The sequence below is a fragment of the Psittacula echo genome (genome assembly GCF_963264785.1).
Source record: "Psittacula echo genome assembly, chromosome: 5".
NCBI classification, from domain to species: Eukaryota; Metazoa; Chordata; class Aves; order Psittaciformes; family Psittacidae; genus Psittacula; species Psittacula echo.
In genome coordinates, this window is record NC_137739.1 from 79,795,963 (window position 1) to 79,805,479 (window position 9,517).

The following is a 9,517-nucleotide window of genomic DNA, read 5'->3' on the forward strand; positions in this document are numbered from 1 at the left end:
AGTATCACAGTGGTAACAATGACTATGCAGCTTCTGGTGCTTTTGATGTTGTATGACAGACACCTCTTTCCAAACTAGTGATTTAAAATTGCAGGTGCCTGGTGCTTTAAAATTGCAGGTGCCTGGTGCTTTCAGTTTTCATCCACCCTGTAACCCTGGAGATGGTTTCACTAATACAGCACTTCCCAGATGTTTGGATTACAGGTGTGCAACAGAGTTCTTATTGATGAGATTTAAATTGGGTTTTTTTGGTACTTCTTATGATAGGAGCAAAGATAACCACATCAGGTCATATTTTTCATTATCACACAATCTTCCTTTCTTCATTGCATTACTGATGCTGTTTTTAATTCTTTTAACCTGTTTTTGATGTTGTACATATATTTATGTACAAGGTATGTCCTTACCTTGAACCAGGATAGTAGTTTCTGTCTTCATTCACTTGTAAGCACTCTCACTTATTTTACCAGTGACTGTTAAACTACATTATTAATGACTTTATTTTGTTTGTTTGCAGTGCATCTACATGTTAGGATTGTTTATTTTTTCTAGTTTTGAAAACCTTTGAATGTTGTCACCGCACCTCCATATATTTTAAAGTTTGATGGCTACTCTAGTTCCCATTTATATTTCTGAGGTTTACTTCATGCCTTTTTCGCTTGTCTAATAGGGGATGCCAACAATATTTTGGTTGGAGTGAGATTCATCAACATCAGATGAATCATATCTTAAAAGTGTCTCTTTGTCCCATTTGATTCTAAAAGGAGTCCAGAATAATTGGCTCAGATGATGATGGGAACTCTGTAGGCATTTGCAGTCAGATGAGATGACTCCTACCTTGCGTGCCAAATCCAGACATTCAGAAAAAATGACTTAGAGCAGCCAAAACACTGAAACTCACAGAAAAGTGGCATAATCCATATATAGATTAAGAAAGAATTCAGGTGACCCACAGACTCAACCATTTCTATTTTCTTTTGCCATTCCCATCAGTTGATTTGCTTTTCTCATGACTTCTCCAAAAGGGGGAAGGGGCAGACATTTATTGAATCCACAACGCCAGTGAGTATGTTTCTAGCTTTCTCCCAAAAGATTATCAACCTAAGGCCCCAAATATGCAGTAACTAGACTAACAAAAATGATCATCTCACAGTGAAAAATCTGGCAACTTTGTAGGAGCAAAAATTGTGCTCTGAAAGAGGTATTTCCCCACATGCATACACATAAACATATTTATAAACCTGGAACTTCCCACACTATCACATTTTCTCTGAATTTTTAATGTATTACAAAGCACCCTGAAATAATTCTAGGATTTCTAGTTCAATTCTTGTAATCTAGAAAGCCAGACTGGTATCTGAAAGTGCCTCATGGTCACCAGGTCCTCTACATTGATGTACCCAGCTTGCAACTGTGAAGCATTTTTTATACTATATGGAGAATTTGGGGTAGTTGTGCTTAACTTCCCTTAAGATACGGTCAGCTCCACCAAATTTAAAACTCATGGTTTTGAGGCAAAAATGCCATGGTGACGTTCATAAAGTCATATGGGACTCATGTAACTTTTGCCCCTGCTTTTAAATGTCTGAGGCCCACAGACAAATATAAATTTATCCATATAGGGCTATAGTATGAATTAAATAAATAGGTACTTTCCATGATGCTATGTGGAACAAGCAGCAAAACAGGCAGCCCCCTTCTAAAAGGACTGCAGGATGCCAGACCAAAATATGACCCAAGTACCCTTAAAATGAAATAAATCCATCCCTAATCACTATCAAAGTGCTGAGTTTGCAGTAGATATTTCTCTTATCAAGACCTATAGCTGGATGTGCTGATATAGGTAATTTCCCAGGCATTTACTTGCCAGAGAAAGAGGTCATCTAGGGGGTAAACTGTTGCCTGGAAGATGAAGAGCTGTGACCCAGCAACTAAATAAGTGTAGGAAAAGGCCTGCCTATACAGCAAAATATTACAGTTATATATTATAATTCCTGAAAATGCCAGGGAGCTGGATTCACAAGACTCTTTCAGCTACACATCTCTATGTCTTATATTAGTCAGGTGAAGTTCCCGACGACTGGAAAACAGGAAATATAACCCCCATTTTCAAGAAGGGGAAAATGGATGACCCGGGGAATTACAGACCAGTCAGTCTCACCTCTGTGCCTGGCAAACTCTTGGAGCAGATTCTCCTGGAAGGCATGCTGAGGCACTGGAATGGGTTGCCCAGGGAGGCTGTGAGTGCTCCATCCCTGGCAGTGTTCAAGGCCAGGTTGGATGAGGCCTTGGATGGCATGGTTTAGTGTGAGGTGTCCCTGCCCATGGCAGAGGGGTTGGAACTTGATGATCTTAAGGTCCTTTCCAACCCTAACTCTTCTATGATTCTATATTACACCCCTCCACCTACACCAGCTGCAACATTCGCCTTTATGAAAATAACCCTAAAGAGTATTCATTAAGAGAATGATACTAGAAATAAGCACTATCAGTGCTCAGGTTTGTTATCACACCAGCACCTGCCATTTTCAGAAAACAAAATATAAGCCGTGGAGTACTATATTTTGCTTTTTCTTCCTATTACTGAATGAATTACTTTCCTAGTTATTCCACTGTCATTTTTACTGCCAAGGAGCAACCTGAATTTGCATTTTCCTCAAACAAGAACCAGCTGAACACAAATTTCTTTTGTAGCCTCTTGAAGCACTGCAGTGAGTGAATCCACATTTCCTTTTATCAAGTACTGAAAGTAGAAACTTGGCCTTGGGAGTCACACTCAGCTACTGCTGGCACAGAAGCACTGCTGGGTGACATCTGTCATCAGCCACTGCTGAGCTGAAATATTCAGTTCCTAGCAGCAAGTTGTACATTAAACAAGCAAGCAAGCAAAAAACCAGCCAAACAAAAAGACTTCCAAGAATTCTCCAAAAGCAGTTTGAAGCAGAAGTGAATTTGAGAAAATTTAATATATTTTCCAGCCACTCATCCATCAGAAAAATTCACCTTAAATATCATGTGAATTGTGCACTGAGCTCTGCACAGATTAGTTTGAATTACAACGTAAAAAATGTCAGGCAGCAATTCTAACAGATCTAATTGTGGTCTATAGCACTTGTCCAGACAGAGGATTTTAAGTGGTACTTTAATCAAGGGGAAATGCGTGGTAGACACATGCCTTTTAATTCCTTTATACATCTCTCCTAGAAAAAGATGTATAAAGAAAAATTGTCTTGAAAACTCAGCCAGAGGAATTCCAGAAATAAGGTAAACATTTATAATATTGAAAGTGATTAATCGTAGTGACAAACATCCAGCAAAATGTGGAACTGTCTAGCTTTTAAGGCCTTCAAATCAAGAATATACAGTACATTTTAACATCACAAAATGCTGAACTTTACACCACCTTTAAATTAATAAGGTGATCTGCTCTGAGGTGTTCAGTATGTCAGATCTAAGGTTGACTTACACTTGAAGCGCTGACTCCATGAAAGCAAAGGGGTGCACATGGCTCTGTGACTGCCTCATGAGATGGATCAGTTTGTCCAGAGCTTTAAACCCTGGGCCAAAAATGATTTAGAGACCAAATGTTTTTGGTTTAATCTGAAGCTGTCTACCTCAGAAAGGCAGATTATGTGTTAGGCAAGACATGCTTCAGCATTTTCTATATATCCTCAGGGCCCCCTGAACATATCTGTTTAAACATTTTGTCATCCATTGCTATGGGATCCATGGGTTCCCTTCTTGATTCACCTTAGACCTTTGATAGGGTCCCAAGCATGCTGGTTGTCCCACTCTGTTCCCCTCTCCCCAGAACCAAATCCATTTGTCTATTTAAACCACAAGCTCTGTGAGCAGGGCTCTGATCCTTGGCTTGATGCAAAGTTTGTCCTAATAACACTCCTAACAGATAAGACTATAAAACATTTCCATCACAGCTTTCTCTTTCATGAATTCTAAATAAAAATATATAAATAAATAAATCCTACTGCATCTCCAAAAGTGAAGTTAAATGCCTGATTAGAGGGCAACAAAATACTTTTTGTAAAGAACAAAAACCTAGCTATATTTAAAAAAAGGTATAAACCTGCTGTAGGTAAGAGTGTAAGTGTTGACATGAGTATGTTAGGCTGAGGTTTAGAACATTATTCTTTGCTCTTATTTACCAAATTTCTTACCCACCATATTATCTGCCTTTTCAGATGTGTACTGCTTTTTATTTTTAATTGGTCTTATTTACCAAATGACTTACTCATTAGACTATCTGCTTTTTCAGATGTGTTCTCATTTTGATTTCACTGTGAAGAGAACTAGCATAACAAAATAGTGACACACGAGGCTTTCTCAGCCTTTGTCCCTTTGACACAGTGTCCACTGTTCCAGCAATTTAGTAAATGGCCCTTTCTCCCTTATGTGGTCTGCAATTCAACTTTGCTATCTCCTTGCTCAGCATGTAAGGAGCGTTGACCGTGACGGCTGAGCTAGAGATGCCAGAGACTGTCTCCTCTACACCTTGCTGATGCGTGTTTCTGTCTTTGGTTTCTATCTTTGCCAAAGGTACTGTTTGAATGACTTATGTCCCTTTTAAAGGAATAACTTCACCACCTGAAATGGTTTGTAACACTGCATTTCTTTTCTCTAGGCTGACTGCTGTGGCAAGATGGTCTCATTCTCCAGATATCTGAAGCATGGAGTCAGCAGCAGAGCAACAGAAGCTGCCAGGGGTATTTAGTCTCTCTATGCTAAATATGTTCTTAACTCTCCTACTGGAGCGTACTTGAGAAGATGCTCACCACAGCCAGAGCCTTTTTGTAGTGGTGTTAAGTGTGGCTCAAATGCCCCACAGAAGATGGGGCTGCCTGTCACAGGCTGGAGTCTTAATGTGGGAGTCCACACAGGCAGTGGCTGTCACTGGAGATGGATACTCGTCTCCACTGTCACAGGAACCCCACACAATGTTCCCACACAATTCCCATCTAGGTAGGGCAGAGCCATGTGATATCTCTCACAGCCACCCACTGCAATGGCACACTACTGTGCGCACACCCTGCAGACCCCAGTTTGGCATGCCTGCACTGCCATGGAGCAGTAAGGGGCAAAATTGCATCAGTTGTGGGATTTTTCACATTTAACCTCATCTTCATGAGCATTCTTCACCTCTTGGTGCCTTTGAATTTGCAATTGAAGCCCCTGAGATGGGAACAAAAAAGGCAGCTTTTGTGTGAAGAACAGTTAACTCTGTACAGTAGGTTGGAGGTTGAAGTTATTGTTTCCTTATACAATGAAATCCATTTTTTTTTCTGAATAAAACCCAGCTGTTTGTACTAACTGCTTAAGAGCCCTCTAACATTTAATCTAAAGAACATCTTCAAGTGAAAGTTTGCCCCAGACCTTCTGGCAGCCAAAAATCTAGAATAGAAAGGATGTACTTTTCTAAAAAAAAAAAAAAAAATAATAATAAAAAAATCTCAGTGTATTCTTGAGGAAAGCAAATAATTTTACCCCAAAATTCTAATAATTAAAAATTCTGGAGAAATTAGCAATAATTATAGACTCTGTTGTTCAGAGTTTTTTTACTATGTTTATATAGATCTCAACATACTACAAGCCTTTCTATAGTTTCAGATCTCTGGAAGTAGCAAACAAGTCTTAGCAAAGTATAAACACCCTTAATATTAATTAAAAAATACCTCACTCCTGCCCTATGAATCCAATGTAATAACAGAAAAAAAGAAAAATGGTGGTAGCAAATATCAATAGTCTATGCTTCAGGATACTTCAAAACATTGTTTTACTAAAAGCTGGATTCATTTACAGCTTGAAACAGGCAGGCTGAATTTTAATGCATTTTACCCTCTTATTGTTTCATCTAATAAAAATGTCCTTAGCTCATGACAAACACAATGATGAAAACTGATGGCTGGATATGCAAACTTTGACCCACAGCAATACCTTACTATGTCACCAGCCGGGAAAATTCCAAGCAAAAACATTTTTGACAATAAGCAATAAAGGAATAGCATTCCAGGGAGGAAATCACACTTGAGGCTGACAGCTAGGCGAGAGATTAGAAAGGAGAGAGTGAATTTTAATGACCTGGAATTCTCCGGAAGATAAGTATCAAAAAATTCCAACAAAGAATACAAACACGATAGAGCCCAAATACTCATGAAACTCTAAGGGCCTTAAAAAAAAAGGGAGAAGTTAAGTAATGTTATACTGCTCCTCTGCTGCGTACAGTGTATTTAAATATATCGTTGCTAAATTTAAGAAGGAAAGCTTCAGTTGATCTTCTGTCTCTTTTCTGTCACTTATGAATTTTTCTGGAAGGATGATTTCTGATTAATTACCCTCCCAAACGAACTCTATCTCATCTTGACACCACTGGAGCTATATCGACACCCCTCATTCATTTAGACTGTCAGTGCCCATTATTGAAACTGTCACTGCTGGGGCTGACATCAGATCCTGTCCTCTTAGTTACATGACATATAACTGAAGTATAAAAGCATTTTGCAGTCGGGTGGCAAGGCAGAAGCTACAGTGAGGGATGAGCAGCTGAAACACCACCTTTTCCTGCAAGAGCCCCAGATCTCTTTCAAATAAAGAGACAAATGAGTGACCAAATGAGGCAGGTCAAAGGCACACTTAGATCAGCATCCCCTTGCTCACATGGCTAGCAGCAGATGTCTGATAGAAAAAGGAAAAGAGAGCAAGCACATCACTGTTTCGCTTGGCATGTCCAAAAGTTGTATCTTGGAGGACTGTAACTCTGCTGGACTTTTGTTCCATTGATTTGCCTTTCCTTATCATAAACTTGAACAAGATTTCTTGCGCCTACTGAGACATTTGTCCAGAGAAAGATAATGTCTTTCACCCAAAGATAAGGAGATGACAATCTTTTGAAGTCAGGAATCAGAAGAAGCCCACCAGACCTGCAGCAGAATCAGTACAAAGATCCCAAGCTTGGTGGCCAGGGTCCCCATCCAGCTTGTGCCCTGGTTTAAGAGCAGTCTAGGGGACATACACATGTATGCATGAGTATGCAGAGATGAACATGACTTGTCAAATCAGAGCCCAAATGTCCATCTCAGTCAAAGAGGATTCCTCAACTAATATTCTTCTAATCTTTCTTGTCTAAAAATCCACATCTGCCTGAATTCAGAGCAGAAGCTGAAGGTGTTTTGAGGGCTGAGGGCTGAAGGCTGATGAGACTGTTATAACAATTAAAAGCACCAGGACCAAGCTCAGGAATGTTGCATCCCAACTAGAAGGAAGTGCAGAAGGAGGGCCAGGAGACCTCCTTGGATGGATAAGGAGCTGCTCAGGAAAATTCAAAGGAAAAAAGAGGCTTATAAAAGGTGGAAGCAGGGACAGGTGGCCTGGGAAGAATACAGGGATGTTGTCCTGGAAGCTAGGGACCAGGTTAAGAAAGCTAAGGCCCAGTTAGAACTGGATGGATTGCCGCATGCAAAGAGTTGTGGTCAATGGCTCAATGTCCGGCTGGAGACCAGTAACGAGTGGTGTCCCTCAGGGATCGGTGTTGGGACCGGTCTTGTTCAACATCTTTGTCGGTGACATGGACAGTGGGATTGAGTGCAGCCTCAGCAAGTTTGCCGATGACACCAAGCTCTGTGGTTTGGTTGATATGCCGGAGGGAAGGGATGCCATCCAGAGGGACCTTGACATGCTTGTGAGGTGGGCTGATGCCAACCTGATGAAGTTTAACCATGCCAAGTGAAAGGTCCTACAGCTGGGTCAGAGCAATCCCAGGCACAGCTACAGGTTGGGCAAAGAAGAGATTCAGAGCAGTCCTATGGAGAAGGACTTAGGGGTGTTGGTCGATGAGAAAATGAACATAAGCCAGCTTCAGTGTGCACTTGCAGCCCAGAAAGCCAACCATATCCTGGGCTGCATCAAGAGGAGCGTGACCAGCAGGTCGAAGGAGGTGATCCTGCCCCTCTACTCTGCTCTCATGAGACCTCACTTGGAGTATTGTGTGCAGTTCTGGTGTCCTCAACATAAAAAGGACATGGAACTGTTGGAACAAGTCCAGAGGAGGGCCACGAGGATGATCAGGGGACTGGAGCACCTCCCGTATGGAGACAGGCTGAGAAAGTTGGGGCTGTTCAGCCTGGAGAAGAGAAGGCTGCGTGGAGAGCTCATAGTATCTGAAGGGGGCCTACAAGGATGCTGAGGATGGACTATTTATCAGAGACTGTAGTGACATGACAAGGGGTAACGGGTTAAAACTTAAACAGGGGAAGTTTAGATTGGATATAAGGAAGAAGTTCTTTACTATGAGGGTGGTGAGGCACTGGAATGGGTTGCCCAGGGAGGCTGTGAGTGCTCCATCCCTGGCAGTGTTCAAGGCCAGGTTGGATGAGGCCTTGGATGGCATGGTTTAGTGTGAGGTGTCCCTGCCCATGGCAGAGGGGTTGGAACTAGATGATCTTAAGGTCCTTTCCAACCCTAACTATTCTATGATTCTATGATTTTATGACCCAGACACTTCACATAGGGCACCACTGACTTGCCAAAAAGCTCTAGAGAGATTATTAAGGTTTCTTGTGGACATTTGTCCATGAAGGTACTTGGCTTTAATTCCCTTCACCAGATTCTACATTTCCTAAGTACTAGCATTTACTGAACATTCTTTTCTTACAGGGGGTGGGGGTGAGAGGGTGGAGGGGGAGGGGGTGGAAACGAAAAAGAGTAAGAATTGTACAAAAAAATAAATCCTGCTTTTGTTCTGGATAAAAGTAGGTCAGTGTTTTCCATCCTTACTGTCAGTTTTCTGCAGTGTATTTCATACAAAGCATCATCATTCCAGCAAAAGGTCTTTATAAAGTGAGCTTTGACAAAACAATTGTATATTTTTTATTGCCAGAAAGGCTTTGGCATCTGTCACTGCCAGGGAAGATTTCAGATCTAGCTAGAATTTTCATCTCTCACAATGACTTGGCCTATATTGTCTAGATCTAATAGATCTGATGTTTTAAAACCTCTTGTGCAGTAAAGCACTATAAATTGCAGCTGTTAGAAATCCCACTCCATGTAAAACTTTCAGTGGGAGCAGTATAAATGTTTCCACGATTTATCTTCACCCGGCACCCCCACAACCCCTCAGTTCTCTTGATTCAGAGTCAAGAAAATAGTACCACAAGAGAGCTGGAGCATGCCAAAACTAGTACCCCATGGGACAAGGAGGGTGCCAAGAATACAGACTATTGTGGGCAGGGGGCATGACAGAGGTTCTGATGAAAGAAATCAGGCAGTATTTTTACCAGAACTGGGGAACAAAGACAATTTTTTTCATTTCTCCATAATTTCCAACAACTGGTAAACCAAGACCCTTTTCCACACACATTTCAGTCCAATTACACACAGAAAAAAAAAAAAAAAAAAGTGATACTTGAAATTTAAAAATAAAGAGAAAAATATCCATAATATTCTTGTGATCTTTTGCAATGTGCATATAATCAGGATCAGCCAAGGCTTATCACGTGCACACAAAATA